Source organism: Pelobates fuscus, chromosome 3, assembly GCF_036172605.1.
Source record: "Pelobates fuscus isolate aPelFus1 chromosome 3, aPelFus1.pri, whole genome shotgun sequence".
Taxonomy (NCBI): domain Eukaryota; kingdom Metazoa; phylum Chordata; class Amphibia; order Anura; family Pelobatidae; genus Pelobates; species Pelobates fuscus.
The window spans coordinates 201,397,046-201,415,079 of NC_086319.1; the positions used below are offsets into that span (position 1 = coordinate 201,397,046).

General features: G+C 48.5%; 1 long non-coding RNA gene across 1 annotated transcript in view; it reads right to left on the reverse strand.

Annotated features, from left to right (window-relative positions):
* LOC134602732 (uncharacterized) overlaps positions 1 to 18,034 on the reverse strand; it is a 154,074-nt gene that overhangs the window by 115,213 nt on the left and 20,827 nt on the right. Inside the window, exon 2 of the long non-coding RNA XR_010090438.1 lies at positions 3,918 to 4,013. This is a non-coding gene — a long non-coding RNA (uncharacterized LOC134602732). The remainder of the gene's footprint in view (positions 1 to 3,917; positions 4,014 to 18,034) is intronic.

Below are 18,034 nucleotides of genomic sequence, written 5' to 3' on the forward strand. Positions count from 1 at the left end.
TAAGTCTTCAGCAGATCGTAAGTCGGGACATACTTGTGTATAAGGGAGGATAGATAGGTTGGAGCAGCATTATGTAGAGATTTATAAGCAAACACCAGAATTTTCAATTGAGCTCTATATTTTATAGGAAGCCAATGTAGGGACTGACAGAAGGGTGAGGCATGGGAGGTGCGGACGGACAGGAAGATGAGCCTCGCTGCCGCATTTATTATGGACTGTAACGGCACAAGTTGGGAGCATGTAAGACCACTGAGAAGCGGATTACAGTAGTCAAGGTGAGAAAGGACAGTGGAATGGACCAACACCTTAGTCGCATCTTGTGTTAAGTAGGAGCGGATGCGTGGAATGTTTTTGAGATGGAAATGACAGTTTACCAAGGAAGTTTGGAATGAGTTTACCAAGGAAGGCAGTATAGATGGAGAACAGTAGGGGACCAAGGACTGAACCTTGGGGGACACCAACAGAGAGGAGTTGGGGAGAAGAAGCAGAGCCAGAGAAAGAAACACTGAAAGAGCGCTGGGAGAGGTAGGAGGAGCACCAGGAGAGAGCAATATCTTGTAGACCGATATTGCGGAGTGTCAAAAGCCGCAGACAGGTCAAGGAGAATTAGGATAGAGTAGTGACCATGAGATTTTGCAGCGAGTAGATCATTGGATACTTTGGTCAGTGCCGTTTCCACAGAGTGCTTAGCGCGGAAACCAGACTGAAGCGGGTCTAGCAGAGAGTTGGACTCGAGTTAGTCTGTCAATCTCGCATACACAATTCTTTCAAGGATCTTGGATGCAAAAGGCAGTAGCGAGATAGGACGATAGTTGGATGGGGAGTTAGGGTCACGATTGGGCTTCTTTAGAATTGGAGTTACAGTTGCATGTTTGAAGGGCGATGGAAATATACCAGAGGAGAGAGAGATTGACATTTTTGTGAGAGGTGGAGAAAGAGAAGAAGACAGAGTATGGATGAGATGCGAGGGAATTGGATCTAGGGAGCAGGTGATGGGGCGGGAGGACTGGAGCAGAGCAGAAACCTCTTCCAATGTAGCGGGTGCGAATGAACATAGATCAGCAGAGGGAGTTGTAGATACGAATATACATTTTGCTATCTATCCTAGCTGTTCATATAAGGGTTAATTTGAACCAAGAATAAATTTGGCATTTTATCTCCTATTCTCGGAAATAGGATTTATCTAAGATCCTAGTTACGGGAAAAGTACTGATTTCGAAATGTCCTTGTTAATTGTCCAAGATATCGGTATTTGTAATTATCTGTTTTTAATCAAATATGTAATGCGTTATATAACGAAAGATTATAACTAGAAACAGCTGTTTATAACTTGTGAAAAACAATCTATGTCATTGTTACGCCCATATGCTCATTTTTCCCGCCTCCCATCCTGCTATGAAAATGGGGTACAAATGCAACTGACGTATAATTACATTTGAATTGGTTATAGAACACGTCTCTGCTATTCATTTCCAATTTCCAGAGCTCTGAATGAGTTGGCAAATATCCATCATCCACAAAGGGCCCGGGCTGATTTTATCCCCAACAGGAGTGAAGTTAGGGGAAGTATTGTAAGGGGAAGAAGAAAGATAAGAGATCTCGTCTCTGATTGTAGAGATCTTGTCAGTGAAGTGAGTTGCAAAGTCTGAGGCGGTCAAGTTAGTAGGTGGAGGAGGAACAGCAGGGCGAAGAAGAGAGTTAAATGTGTGAAATAGTCGTTTGGGTTCGCGGGAGAGTGTGGTTATGAGGGTATTGAAGTAATTAACTTTTGCAGAGGAAAGAGCCAAGCTGTATGAGCTCAGCATAAATTTATAGTGGAGAAAGTCAGATGCACAGTGAGACTTTCTCCAACAGCGTTCAGCAGTTCTGGAGCATTTTTGGAGGTATCGAGTGTATCCGAACCAATGATACTGAATGCGTGGAAAGATGAACGGATGCGGACCATTCAATTACGATTAACCCTGTACGGTCCAAGCCCTCCTACTGACATCGTGATAGAGGTGATGGCAGCTGTGAACACAGAGGAACTAACTAAAAAGGAGTGCAAAGCAAGAGTAGCGGCGATACAGCACTCCGAGAGTCCAGCAGCAGAGACTACAGTGACACCTTGAGAACGTAAGAAGGTGCCATTTGCCACATTTAAAACCATTGTGGAAACCGAAGGCAAAATAAATGAAAACCTTGCGGATTTTGAGAGGCAGTACGCACTGCACAAGGTACCCACTGACGAATGGGTCACTATTTTGTCTGGGAAACTATCAGGAAAGGCAGCAGAAGCATTCCAGGCTATCCCTGACAAAGAGATACAGCCCTACATAGCTGTCAAAGAGGCATTGCTAGCCCGATACGCTGTCACCCTAGAAGCGTACCGCCGGAGGTTCCGGGGATGGCCTGCCAGCTCCACCGAACAGCATCCTACTGGGTCAACGGATGCCAAGCTGTGTCTGGGGAAGAGGTCCTACAGCTTTTCATCCTGGAGCATTTCTTCAATTGTAGATCGGAGGCCCCTCACCATACCTGAAGCAGCTTGCATGACGGACGAGTATACAGATGCCCGCAAATCAGAAACAACCATGGTAAGATACGCACCCTGACCAGAGACCCGTGAACTCTAGCCCCACAGGCTAGAGTTCACTCACCAGTACCAGGGATGGCAGCAGCACGATCCCCCCTCCCAGGCTCACACACACACACACCCTGCACCCCTGACACTCACAGTACCCTCACACACACACATACACACGCACTGCACCCCTGACACTATCAGCACCCTCACACACGCACACTGCACCCCTGACACTCACAGCACCCTTTCACACACACACACACACACACACACACAAACACACTGCACCCCTGACACTCACAGCACCCTAACACACACACTGCACCCCTGACACTCACAGCACCCTCACTCACACATACACACTGCACCCCTGATGCTCAAAGCACCCTCACTCACACACACTACACCCCTGACACTCACAGCACCCTCCACACACACACTGCACCCCTGACACTCACAGCACCCTCACTCACACACACACTGCACCCATGACACTCACAGCACCCTCACTCACACACACTGCACCCCTGACACTCACAGCACCCTCCACACACACACTGCACCCCTGACACTCACAGCAACCTCACACACACACACAGTGCACCCCTGACACTCACAGCACCCCCACACACAGCACCCCTGACACACACAGCACCCCTGTCATTCACAGCACCCTCACTCACACACACTGCATTCCTGACACTCACAGCACCCTCACATACACACACTGCCCCCTCCCACAAAGCTTCCTCGCAATGCACATAGCACCCTCACGCAAACACAGCACCAATCACTCACACACAGCACACACACACACTGCACAATATATAATAGTTATTAGGCATGTGCATGGGGAAAATTTTCGGTTCGGCATTCTGAAATTCCGGACTTTCGCAATTCGGGACTTCAGCAATTCGGCACTTCGGAAACTTTCGGAACTTCGACATTTCGGCAACTTTGGCACTTCGGAATTTCGGGACTTCTCTTGCAGCCGCTTAGTAGATAACTCCCTAATTCCCACGGTATTAGGGAGTTATCTACCAAAAGGCTGGAGCTAAATTGGTCTTTCAGCCAAATTTACTAATACTAAGTAAAAATTACTTAGTATTAGTACATTTTGCCCCTACTTGCTATACCGCGAGTAGGGGCATGTCTAGTAAACAGTGAGCAGCCCATGGCTGCTCACTGTTAAAAAAAAATATAAAGACTAAATATAAAATATGTTACATTGCGCTATAGGAAGAAATTAAAAATATTATCACTTACCTACAAAGCTCTCAACAACTCTACACATGCTTAATTTCTGAATTAATTCATAGGTTTGCCTATTCTCGGTTTCCCCCGTTTTTACCTTTTATGAAGATGTCAATTGTGTTCTTTGTCAAAGTCTTTGTTCTTAAACTTAATTCTTCGTCACTAGAAAAGGCAATAAGATCTCCAACTTCATCTAGAAAAGATAAGAGAATGTTTAATGATACAAAACTACCTCCTCTACACAACATTTAGGTTGCACTTTGATTTTGTCAGTAGATTTTTTTCACCAATACATGATCTCCTCTAATTTAATCTACATGCAATGTAATCATCGGCATACCAAGATCGCTTGGCAGCAAGGGCAGACATGTTTGTTGGCACCCTTTTAAAAAGTAGAACTCTTGTATGTCATTCTGCACTCACTCATGCCCTTGTGTGTATCTTCTAATACCCACTTTCAACCTTTTGTGTCTCATAATCACTTTCACCCTCTTGTGTATCTTTAAAGGTATAGTGTAAGCACTATAACCATTTAATTTAATTGAACTGATTATAGTGCCTGGAAGTAGTGCATTCTACTGATACATCTTGGCTCATACCATGTGTATTGGTATCATTAAGAAGTCCACTATATGATCCTACTTGAGTAGAGACCCAGTGTTAGCAACCTCCAATTTCTCCTAATGTTTGTCCAGGTTTAAAAAATACATGCAGTAGGTGGAACACACATCTGTTGGTTCTACAGAAAGAAACAAAACCTAGTGCAATATTGCCAATATAAATAATACAAATTAATGTAGGTTTCAAGTACTCACAAACATGGAGCCAAATCTATACATATGGCTCTCATGGGTAGTGCAGAGGGACTTTTAATAGGATGTCCCCAATCCTTCTTCTAGCTGATCTCTGTGTACCCTGCAGCAATGATGGAGTGAGAGATCCTCCTCTGGTATAAAGAAGCTTTATTGGATGAAATAGAATAAGCACAATAAACTATATGCAAAAGTAATAAACTATGTGCAAAAGTAAAAAAAAATCATCAGGACATAAGCAAAAAGTCAGAGAAAGTGCAAATCACACGTCATGCGCTCCACTTCCGGGTCGCATGACTTGCATAATTGGAACGCAAAGTCAGTGTCCCTGGAACGCATGTCGTGTGGCATGTGCATACCACTGAGATGCTTTATTCATCCGCGAAAAAAATCGAGGTATTAGACTCTTATGTGTATATTACTCAAAATATTGTGCATAGAGAAATCAGGCTGGCAATTACCCTGAATTACACATCAGTGATTGGTAGGAAGATTCCTATAAAAATGTAATACAAAATAGCTAAGATGTATTTCTAAAATAAATTATTATAAATTAGCCAAAGATAAAAAAAACTGCTCTAAATCAAAGTTTTCAAAAAAGAGGAGTATTAAAATCTTATGAAAAGGGAGTAGAAAGTGCATATAATAGCCCCTTGGAGGATGATAAAATCTTATACAGTAAATACACACTCTATTATAAAATGAAATTAACAATATTGTGATACATATCCTTTAGGAAGGTATTAATATCTGTATATGAACTCTATGAAACGGTATTAAGGATGTTAACTACAATATAAAAATAAAAATTAATAAAAATAGGAAATAAGAAATAAATCTGTAAAAGGATGACTTGGAAATCATATTAATCTATAGATCTTGAATCTTAATTATCCCCTTCCTGACCTTGGACATAGGTACGTCCGACAAAAAATGGTCCTTACGGAAATTTGAGCACTGGAAGCGATCATGATCACTTCCAAATGCTCTGATGGTATTGCACGATACCTCGATGTCGAGGCATCGTGCAATACCTCTCCTTACTGTCGGACACCCGAGTGATCACTCCCCATGGAGCGATCACTTCCGGGTTGCCCCACGTGGCGCCCGGCAGTGTAGCAGAGCATCGGAAAAAAAATCAGGCAGACTTCCGATGCTCTGCCTGTGCTGAGTGCCTTGAGGGGCCGAGGCACTCTGTGAAGATTTCAATAAAAAAAATTACAAAAATTAAATACATTAAAAAAATTATCCCCTCCCTCTCCACTTACCCGATCGCCGTTGTTCCCCCGCCAGCGATTGGTCTTCTTCTGAGGGGGGACTGGGTGTAGAAACAATCGCACTCCTGGGACTTGGTTGAAGTAGTAAAATGTAGCTTTTATTTATGCCATATAAAATATCAACATTTCAGCTCCAACGTGGAGCTTTCATCAGGACAGGTAACAATACAGGGGAGGGCTGGCAGCCTTAGGCCTGGGGGGCAAAACCAGTCAAGTGGCCCATTGCGCCACCAAATCAGTTCACCATCCATGCCCACCTTTTTCTGGTTTTATAACGGATATTGATGTTATGCTAATCAGTAGCTCTTTGCCATACCCGCTCCTTCACGGCTCTGACTTTCAATGTTGTCAGAGCACAGGCTGATAATCTCTGAGCCTGTGCTCTGACTCACTAACTGAGCGCCGGAACCACGAGGGAGAGGATATGATCTGACTGCACCTACTGCTGGTGTGCACCAGTGGACCACCAGCGAATCGTTTAAATTAAATATGCTGGTGTACCCAACTTGCGAGCTGTGTTGGCCGCCGGGCGCCTCTGTTGTCATGGCACCCTGCGTGACCGCACAGCTTGCCCACCCCAACGGCTGGCCCTGCTGACACACACTGATGTTACTACTTAGACATCCCTCAATATTAATACAGAGATGAGAGTAAACACCAATAAACTGTGGAAACAGAGCTGATCCCCCCAAATTTATAAAGGTTTGCTTAGAGGATTTATTCAAGATTAAATCATGCCTCCTCCTCTCTCCCCCATGCGCTGCTCTGTAGGCTGGGAGGAAGTGAAGAGTAATCACAGTCTCCCAGCACAACGCCACCTGTGGCTGCATGGGGAACAGCTGTTTAATGTAATGCTTGCAGGACGGCCAGCTGCCGCAGAACCTCTTTGTTTCCGTCTCTGCAAAGGGCTCCAGGCACTGCTTGTTGTGAGTGTGAGCCACTGTAAATTAGGGGCAGAGGGCACTTGCACTGCGGTCAAGACGGGTCTGGGCAGGAGGAGAGTGCAGTGCAATCAGTGCACTCCCCTCCTGTGGGTCACCAGTAGACTGGTGCATCTGCCCAGGATCAGAGCCGGTGCAAGGATTTTTGCCACCCTAGACAAAATAAAAATTTGCCGCCCCCCCACCCCCCCATGTGACATCACAATGCCCCACCCATATGATCTGCCATATGAACTAACGCCAGTGCTGCACACAGTGTGTGTTTACATTAAAAAGCCTGCAGGGACCAGCTATAGACACCAGAACCACTTCATTAAGCTATAGTGTCCCTTTAATGTGAGGTAAATTATAGATTAGTGTCACTAATAATATACTAGATTGCCTACTTCCAATTAGATGAGGATGATGATGGGCTGCAGTTTGGCTCCACTGGTCTGGTGTAGAACAGGACCTCTGGCGGCTGTTTGCAACTGTGGTCACAAAATTCAACGTTCTGGGAGAATTGGAAGCAGCTCCATTTTTTTGGGGCCTCTTACACAGCTCAAGGTCTGGGCCCCAGTGCCTGACGGTGAGTATGCTCATAAGGCCCACTCATAAGTCCACTTATATGTTCCACCCACCCATGAGCTCGCTCACAGGGAGTGGAGTGTGTAGGGGATGTGTTATGTGTTATCTAATATGTGTGCTTATGGTATGTAGTGTATAGGGATACCAGTTTGTGCAGGTGATGCAGTGTGTTTGTGTGTAGTGGAAGCAGGGCCGGCCTTTGGGGTGTGCGAGCTGTGCGGTCGCACAGGGCGCCATAACACAAGGGGCGCCCTGGCAGCCGACACGGCTCGCAAGCTGAATCCATCCTACTTGAAAAATTACTCCCTGATGGTCCAGTGGTGCACCTAGCAGGAGCTGCAGCCAGATCATCATAACTTCTCCCTCGCGGTTCTGGCGCTCAGTTAGTGAGTCAGAGCGCAGCCTCAGAGATTCCCAGCCTGCGCTCTGACTCCACGCAGCGCCAGAACCTCGAGGGAGAAGTTATGATCAGCACTCCCTGCTATTCACCTCCAGCCCACCAGAGGCCGGCACTGGAGACCAGGGACAGAGGAGACTTGTGATCGGGCACCAGAGAGAAGGGGCACTGCATGGAAGCAGAGGCAGCTTGGGACAAGGTAGGTAGGAGATTGAAATACAGCCTTGAGTTCCCAGCCACAGAAACTCCCCCAGTCTGTGACTGGGAAAGAATGTAACACTACCTACCTATCCTGTCTGTCACATACCCTCATCTGTACCCCATTTTTATTAATTCTCACATGAACATGCTATATACATCCAGTCTGTGTATGTGTGGGACCCTGAACCAACAATTTTGAGTCTATGTCTTTATGTGACTGTGTTTGTGATTTTCTGACTATGTATGTGTCTGTGTGTTTTTTTTAATATATGTGACTTTTTCTTTTGTCTTTGAATGTATATAACTGTGTTAATGTGTGTATATCTGTGACTGCGTTTTGTGATGTGTCTGTGTACATCATGTGTGTTCATATCTGACAAGCTTCTTCACTAAAACGTCAATTGTCAGGAAAGTGAATTTCAAAGTCACCTGTGCTTCGAATTCAGCTATTTTGGCGCCAAATATGAAATCCGCTTAGAATTCCTGACAAACCTAATTTTAGTAAATAACCTAGTATGTATGTATGTGTGCCAATGTATATGATGGCATGTGTCTGTATCTGTATGTGAATGTGTGTATTTATGTATATGTGAGATGTGATCTGTGGATTTGTATGTGTATTAATGGTTAAGCGCTCTAATGTACTTTATAAAGGGGGTGCACACATCACAATACATATAGAGCAAATTAAAATAAGGAAAATATTTTACAAATAAACTTTGAATTAAAAAAAATACACAGTGTGTGTGTATTAACTGAGTGTGTGTGTGCCTATCATCATGCGTGAGTGTCTGCATGCCTGTAACGTAGTGTGTATGACTGTCTGCTTTAATGGAGTATGTGTGACTGTCTGCTTGTGACTGTGTGTGTGACTGTCTGCCTGTCTGCCTTTAACTGTGTGTTTGGCTCTGTGACTGTTTGCCTGTAACTGAGCATGTGTGACTGTCTGCCTGTAACTGTTTGTGTGTGTGTGTGTGTGTGTGTGTGTGTGAGACTGTCTGCCTGTAACTGAGTGTGTCTGACTGTATGCTTGTAACTGTTTGTGTGACTGTCTGCCTGTGAGGGTGGGGGTGGGGGCGCCGTGAAGACTTTTCGCACAGGGCGCCTAATGGCCTAAGGCCAGCCCTGAGTGGAAGCAGTGTGTATTTGTGTATAAGGGATGTATTATGTGTTTCTGGTTGTGTGTGAGGGATGCATTGTGTGAATCTGTGTTTGTATGCATAAGGGATGCAAGGTGTGTCTGTATGTGTGTGCATTGAGTGTAAGAGTTGCATTGTGTTTCTGTGTGTATGTAAGAAAAACAGTGTGTGTGTGTTTGCATGTGTGTGTAAGGGTTTGCATTGTATGTTTCTGTGTATGTGTGCAAATGATGCATTGTCTTTGTGTGTAAGGGTTGCATTGTGTGTGTGTGTATGTAATGGATGCATTGTGTGTTTCTCTGTGTGTAAGGGAAGCATGTTCTGTTTCTGTGTATGTATAGTGATGCATTGTGTGTTTCTGTGTAGGTATAGGGGTGCATTGTGTGTTTCTGTGTATGTATAGGGATGCATTGTGTGTGTGTGTGTGCGCGTAGTGTGAAAGAGCTCCCTGTCTTGCCCCCTGTCCTATAGAGCTGTCCCTTCTGTCCCTTAGAGCTTTCCCCTGCCCCTTAGTGGTCTCTCCTCTCCCCCACCCTCCCCTAGCGGTCTCTTCTCACACTCACCCACCCTCCCTGTGCTCTTCTCATCCCCCCTCCACCCTCCCTGTGTTCTTCTCACTCCTCCCTCTGTGTGTTCTCACCCCCCTGTGTTCTTCTTACCCCCACCTCCTCCCTGTGTTCTTCTTACCCCCCCTTGTTCTTCTTACCCCCTTCTTATTACTCCCCCTTCTTCTTCTTAACCCTCCTACTTCTTCTTACCCCCTCTTCTTCTTCTTACCCCCTCCTTCTTCTTCTTACCCCTTCCTTCTTCTTCTTACCCCATTCTTCTTCTTCTTCTTACACCCCCCTTCTTCTTCTTACACCCCCCTTCTTCTTCTTACCCCCTCTTCTTCTTACCCCCTTCTTCTAATTACTCCCCACTCTTGTTCTTACTCCCCCCTTCTTCTTCTTACCCCCTCTTTTTCTTATCTCCCCTCCTTCTTAACTCCCCCTTCTTCTTACTCCCCCCTCTTATTATCCCCCCTCCCCTCTTCTTACTCCCTCTTCTTACTCCCCCTCTCTTCTTACTCCCCCTCCCCTCTTCTTACTCTCCCCCCTCCCCTCTTCTTACTCTCCCCCTCCCCACTTCTTTTCCCCCCTCCCCTCTTCTTACTCCCCCTCCCCTCTTCTTACTCCCCCCTCCCCTCTTCTTACTCCCCCCTCCCCTCTTCTTACTCCCCCCCTCCCCTCTTCTTACTCCCCCCTCCCCTCTTCTTACTCTCCCCCCTCCCCTCTTCTTACTCTCCCCCTCCCCTCTTCTTACTCTCCCCCCTCCCCTCTTCTTACTCTCCCCCCTCCCCTCTTCTTACTCCCCCCTCCCCTCTTCTTACTCCCCCCCTCCCCTCTTCTTACTCTCCCCCTCCCCACTTCTTTTCCCCCCTCCCCTCTTCTTACTCCCCCTCCCCTCTTCTTACTCCCCCCTCCCCTCTTCTTACTCCCCCCCTCCCCTCTTCTTACTCCCCCCTCCCCTCTTCTTACTCTCCCCCCTCCCCTCTTCTTACTCTCCCCCTCCCCTCTTCTTACTCTCCCCCCTCCCCTCTTCTTACTCTCCCCCCTCCCCCCCTTCTTCTTACCCCCTCCCCTGTAGGTGGCCGAGCTGCACTCCGGTCCGCGGTGCCCGGCCGGAGTGATAGGAAGGTGCTCAGTGTGCACCTTCCTGTCAGTCCGGCCGGGTACAGGAAACAGAAACTTCTGTTCCGCGCGGAACAGGAGTTTCTGTTTCCTGTACCCGGCCGGACTGACAGGAAGTGCACACTCAGTGTGCACCTTCCTATCACTCCGGCCGGGACCGCGGACCGGAGTGCAGCTCGGCCACCTACAGGGGAGGGAAAAGCAGCTGCAGCCGTCTGAGCGCTCTTTACAGAGCGCTCGGCGGCTGCAGCATTTAAAGGGCCGGCCCGCCGCGGCCGGTCCTAAAAGAATTTCGGGCGGCCTGAGGGGCAATTGCCTCCCTGCCCCCCGGCCCAGCCCGCCCCTGTAACAATATATATACTCCGACCGAGTACCTCCGCCAATCGATGCTCCTAGTGCTTGCCGAGGACTCCAAGCACTCCACCAGATATCATAAGCACTGCAGACCCCACTTCCAGCGATGTTGCCGTCCTTCACCCACCCTGGACCCAAGACCAGGATCCAGCTTCCAGTGGGAACACCTCTCCTACTCCAGAGAGCGTAGCAGGAACAAGCTCTTACAAGAGCTTATACTAATGGGAGTATTGTGATTGTAGCAATCCCCAAGAGTGTAGTTATCCCATCCCCCAAACATGAGCCAAGACTTCATGAAGGGGTAAAACAGGTCTGTTTAATGGAAGCCAGCACTTACAATTTATACACACATTTTAAACCCCCAACAGCCTCATTTACATACAATAGGTTACATAGATTACTATAGTACAAGGAAAGGTGGGGTCAGACTATAGCAGGGGCTGATGGGAGATTGAGGAGGGACAAAGCAGCCAGTTTCAACTGGTCTGGCAGTGTCCCTGGGCAACGCCCTGCTGGGGAAACAATAGGACAGGAAAAAGGGGGATGGAAAGAGGCACAGATAAGCAATACATGCTCCTCATCTGTGTCAGAGAGATAAAATTAATTATCTCCAGGTACAGAAAAACACACAATTTACAAACACCCCAAAAGTACCCCCAAGATCCATTGAAACCCCACAAGAGTCACATCCTTGGATAGCCCTGATCTGGGTGACCAACATATCCAAAAATCACTCAGATCGGTTCAGTTGTTTGGTTTTTCCATGGAAGTCACTTTTGAACATGTGTTTTTGCAGGGCCCATAATCCTGGGGCAAGAGGCTGGCAAGCAGGCCCCTCCAAGTACCAGCGGTGAGGATACTTTCGCCACAATGAGATATATATATACACATATATTATATCTATATACACTGCTCAAAAAATAAAGGGAACACAAAAACAACACATCCTAGATCTGAATGAATTAAATATTCTTCTGAAATACTTTGTTCTTTACATAGTTGAATGTGCTGACAACAAAAATCACACAAAAATGAAAAAAAAAATGGAAATCACATTTTTTAACCCATGGAGGTCTGGATTTTGAGTCACACTACAGGCTGATCCAACTTTGATGTAATGTCCTTAAAACAATTCAAAATGAGGTTCAATAGGGGGCGGAGCCAGGGACTGATCCCGTCAAGACGCACATTCTGCTAGCTCCCGCTGAAAACTAACTCTAACCGACAAAAAAGGCAAAATCACGCTAAAATACCAACCTGAAAACAACACCGATTGAACCAGGGCGACGAGAGGAACAAGCTGATGCCCTTCTTCCAGCCCACGAGAACCGGTAAGGCCAAACGCAAAACTCAGGCCTACCGCCAGCCCACACTCCACACCCTGGAGACTTACCTCGACGGCTTCTGGGGACATAACGAGCCAAGAGAGGAAAGGGGGAACCCTGCGATACCCGCGGACACGTCAACAACAATGTCACGCCGCTCTCAGAAAGGCCGGCAGAACTCCCCAGCAGAACAACCCGGCATCGGGGAACTGCTGCAACGCAAGGCTCCACCTAAGATGGCGGCGGAGGAGCCCTCCACTGCACTAAAGCGGCCCACGCTGTCAGCCTCACCACGGACAACCTCTGAACCAACGACGCAGCCTCAACCCACTGACCAGCCACAGGCAGCACCAACACCTAAGATGCAGCCTGCACCTTCACCCCAATCACAGGCGGCCACAACAGAAGGGACACAACAGGTCATACTCCCAACCCTTCAAGAATCCGCCACGGAAACTGGGGAACACACCCTGGCCACGAAACAGGACCTCCAAATATGGATGCAGGCACTCCAGGATTTCATTACCGCGGACATAAGCACCATAAAGACAGAGGTACGGCAAAACACAACCAGGGTAAATACACTGGAGGAGAACGTAGTACAAATCACAGGTGACATGTCCCACCTACAAAAATCCTTGCATGACCTACAAACGACCCAACAGGCGCTGGCAGCGCAGATATCCGCCCAGGGGGACCACCTGCGCCGCACCCATATCAAACTCCGAGGGGTACCCGCTACAATCCCCCAAGCCGAAATACCTCACTACATCAGGAGGCTCCTGAACACGATATTATCACCCCCAAGCTGCCCGAAAAATCACCTTACAGGGCACTTACCGCCTACCACCTGGGCCCAACTCGCCTCCCACGGGAGCAAGAGACGTCATCATCTGCTGCACCACGACGCAAGATAAAATAACCATACTAACGGCAGTAAAAGGCAAGACACCCTTGAGCTTTGAAAATGCCCAATTACTTTTTTTCCAGGACCTGACAAGGGCAACCCTACAATGGAGGAGAACAATGCACACACTAACCAGCCGCCTGAGGGCAACAGGAGTGCAGTATCGCTGGGGGGCACCCAGGGTCCTGACATTCACGCACAATGACAACACCTACAAGGTCACGTCGGAGGCGGACATACCTGCTATACTGGCTACGCTAGGACTCACAGAGACACACAGGAATACGGGAGGCCCGTCTCAGATGGGGGACCCTGCCACGGCGTCCTCCTTTATACCTCGACCCTCGGGGAGTTCACACACAACTCCCTGACGCAAACCTGTACCCCATAGCCGGATTAATGAGAACTCAGCCACCTACACCACGGACATGGTCCACTAGGTCCTAACGGACTCTTGATTTGCAACAGTTTTTTGCGACTGTATTGTGTGCAATTTTTCCTTTGTATTTGATTTGTTTTCCCGTTCACACACTTGTTTATGTCGGTTTATACCTCTTAGAATGCAACCGGGCCCACCAGCCCACATTTAGCCTCAGAAGGGACACGCAGAGTACAACACTCACCCTTCCCCCCCCCGCCACCCCCTTGGTTAGGGGTACCTACCAACGCGTAACACAACACCACAACGCACATCACATAGCAACCCGTGGTAACCAGACACGATCTAGACTAGACTATAGCGCCTACCCTGCTCGTCACGAACCTGCAATATGCCAGAATAACCAAGAGATGAGCTAGGGCACATAACAGAACTGAACCTAAACGCAGCTAGGCGAACGACATGGGTGCACAGTCCTACACTAGGGACCACACCAGTAACGTAACCTGTTTGAAAAAGTTGAAAATGTGTGCAGACTCAAATGACGAACCACTAACCCGTTTTTCTTTCTGTATGTAACACCATCGTAGTCACTGTAATGCAAGTAATCTTACCATGCACCATTAAAATAAAGAATTTAAAAAAAAAAAATGAGGTTCAATAGTGTGCGTGGCCTCCACGTGCCTGTATGACCTCCCTACAACGCCTGTGCATGCTCCTGATGAGGTGGTGTATGGTCTCGTCCCAGACCTGGACTTAAGCATCTGCCAACTCCTGGACAGTCTGTGGTGCAACGTGACATTGGTGGATGGAGCGAGACATGATGTCCCAGATGTGCTCAATTGGATTCAGGTCTGGGGAACGGGCGGGCCAGTCCATAGCATCAATGCTGTAACGGACCGTTTTGCTAAAAAGGGGATAAAACCCAGTTTAGGCGATAATCCCCCTTGGATAGACCAGCAGCTACCGTAAGCACCAATTTCCCGGACTCCCAAACTGTACGAATTCACCAACTCTCGAACAGCAGACACACGAACCCTGGAAGCAGCCGAACAGGAAAAGCAATACGAATAGCTTACACTCCTGGCAGTCGGCATACAGTCAAATTTCCCCCAAGAATGAGACAACACTTCAGCTTCAGGGTTAAGCAGGAACTCATTTACTCAGGGCTACCTGCCCAGTATTTATGCAGGTCTCCCACCTGGTGGACACTCCCCTAGGGGACCAAATGGAAGACTGTAACAAAGGACAGACATAAACCAATTACAGACACACAGCAGTAAACATTCCCACAATGCATCCTGGTTTCCTCCCTTCTGCCCTGGAGATAATTGGAGAAGTAATCCAATTATCTCCCAGGCCAGAGACCAGACTCCATTACACAGTATTATGCTTTAAAATGTATAAAGTTACTTTTAATCCCTTACACACAGACATGTAACATATCCCCAGATAGCTCAGGTCTGGGTGCACATTATTAGGTGAATGGCACCCAGACCACACGGATACAGTTTAATCGCCATGGAGCCAAAGTCTTTAATCACACAAATAGGCTCCATGGCATAGCTATCTGGGTTACCACAGTTCACATAGAAATACCGAATTCCGGTGTTCGGTTAACCTTGTACGATTAGGACCCAGGCGACGGACGGCTCAGCGGTGTTCGTGCAATTAAGTGTCCGTTTACAGTTCCATAGTTTGAGTGCTGAACACCGCTGGCCGTTCGGGAGTTAAAATGGCCGCTGCCACGTGTTCGGCAAACGAACAAAGGCCACCCAGCGTTTGTCAATTAAGCTGCGGTTAACCGCAGCTTCTGGGCGGTCAATTGACGGCACACTCCATCTTCTAGGTGGTCCCTCGTACGGTAGTTGGTTCGGTAGATAAAATCTAGCGAACACCCTGGCAGAAAGCACGAATAAACCTTTTGGCAGGGGAAATAAACCTTTTTCAAGTCTGGTCCATAGTCCAAAGGGAGCAGGCAAGCAACTAGGCTTCTCCAGCTCACAGTGGCGAAGTTGGTTTCGCCACAATTCTCCCCTTTACCAATTAGACTAACAGGGTACCTGACCTTCTGCCGGTCAGTGCCCTGGTTAGTCCAGCAACCCACCCACAAAGCAGAAACAGCAGTGCAGCCCACCCACAATAAACGGTTACTACACCTGGGTGAGGGAGAATCTTGTCCAGGTCCAGGTGCCTCACCACGGCTGTGTGGGGGACTGGTAGGCTGCCTTGGTGGGTTGCTGAGGGGGCAGAGACCAGCGGTACTCTGTCCTGGTGCCAGCACTACCACGGGAGTAGTCTGGTTGGAGCCTGGTTGCTGGAGACTGACTGTCTCCCCTTTAGGTAAACAGCTCGGCTGCCGGAGGGGGAGACCAACTGTCTCCCCTTTAGATATATCGCTCTGTGGCTGGGGGACAGGACTGACTGTCCCTACCCCTTGTGCTGTAAGTGCAGAGACTACGGTCCCATCTGCACAGTTGTGGGGCTTAACATCTCCCCTTGGTGGGCTAGGCTGCCACTGGAGAGAGGGTGTAGCCAGCTCCTCTCTCTGGACGGTAGACTGCCACTGGGAAGAGGGGTTAGCAGGCTCCTCTCCCTGGCACTCTTTCTGCTGGTGGAAAGGGAGACCAGCTGTCTCCCCTTTCATTCTCTCATCCTGCTGCTGGGGTGCGAGACTGACGGTCTCTGCTCCCTGCAGGACACACTGCCGCTGGGGAGGAAGGACGGTACCTTCAGCTCCCTGGGGTACACGCTGCCGCTGGGGAGGACGGACGACACCATCAGCTCCCTGGAGTACACACTGCCGCTGGGGAGGAGGGACGGCACCTTCAGCTCCCTGGGGCACACACTGCCGCTGGGGAGGACGGACGACACCATCAGCTCCCTGGGTTACACACTGCCGCTGGGGAGGAAGGACTGCACCTTCTGCTCCCTGGGGCACACACTACCGCTGGGGAGGTGTGTGCCCCAGGGAGCAAAACTATGGAACTGTAAACGGACACTTAATTGCACGAACACCGCTGAGCCGTCCGTCGCCTGGGTCCTAATCGTACAAGGTTAACCGAACACCGGAATTCGGTATTTCTATGTGAACTGTGGTAACCCAGATAGCTATGCCATGGAGCCTATTCGTGTGATTAAAGACTTTGGCTCCATGGCGATTAAACTGTATCCGTGTGGTCTGGGTGCCATTCACCTAATAATGTGCACCCAGACCTGAGCTATCTGGGGATATGTTACATGTCTGTGTGTAAGAGATTAAAAGTAACTTTATACATTTTAAAGCATAATACTGTATTTAGGTCCCCACATGTGTAATGGAGTCTGGTCTCTGGCCTGGGAGATAATTGGATTACTTCTCCAATTATCTCCAGGGCAGAAGGGAGGAAACCAGGATGCATTGTGGGAATGTTTACTGCTGTGTGCTTCTGCTCCCTGGGACACACACTGTCGCTGGGGAGGACGGACGACACCATCAGCTCCCTGGGGTACACACTGCCGCTGGGGAGGACGGACGACACCATCAGCTCCCTGGGGTACACACTGCCGCTGGGGAGGAAGGACGGCACCTTCAGCTCCCTGGGACACACACTGCCGCTGGGGAGGACGGACGACACCATCAGCTCCCTGGGGTACACACTGCCGCTGGGGAGGAAGGACTGCACCTTCTGCTCCCTGGGACACACACTGCCACTGTGGATCCTCACAGGACCAGTCTAGGAGATCTGCCACCTCGGGTACCGCTGGTTGCTGTTGGGAAGGAGGACTGGTTGTCTCTTCCCGGGCCTCATTGATGAGTCGCAGGTAATCCCCCTCCAGGTTCCATTCCTTGGCGACCAAATACTGTAGGTCTGCCTCGAGGTCAATACCGCTAGGGAGACCCAGCATGTCCTCTCGGTCGTAATACAGGTCCCAAAAACGAGAGTCGGTCACTTTCCCAAAGTCCTTATCGTCAATATTATCCCAAAATCGGCCAAGGTCAGTGTAATCTCCATCTTCTGGGAACTCATACTCTGCCATCTCGGGGACACACTGAGCGGCGTACCATTGTATCGCCTGGTATGCGTCGTCTAGCGCCAGTTCTGCATATACTAGAATCTCGAGTCTAGTCACCCACTTTTCTGTGGTCTGTTTTCTCAGGAGGGGCATCCGCTCTGCCATTCTAGCCAGAATTCGCTGCCTTCTGCTGCGGCGCCGATCTCCTCGTGAATACTGTACTTCTTCTAGGGCTTCGTCCCACAATCT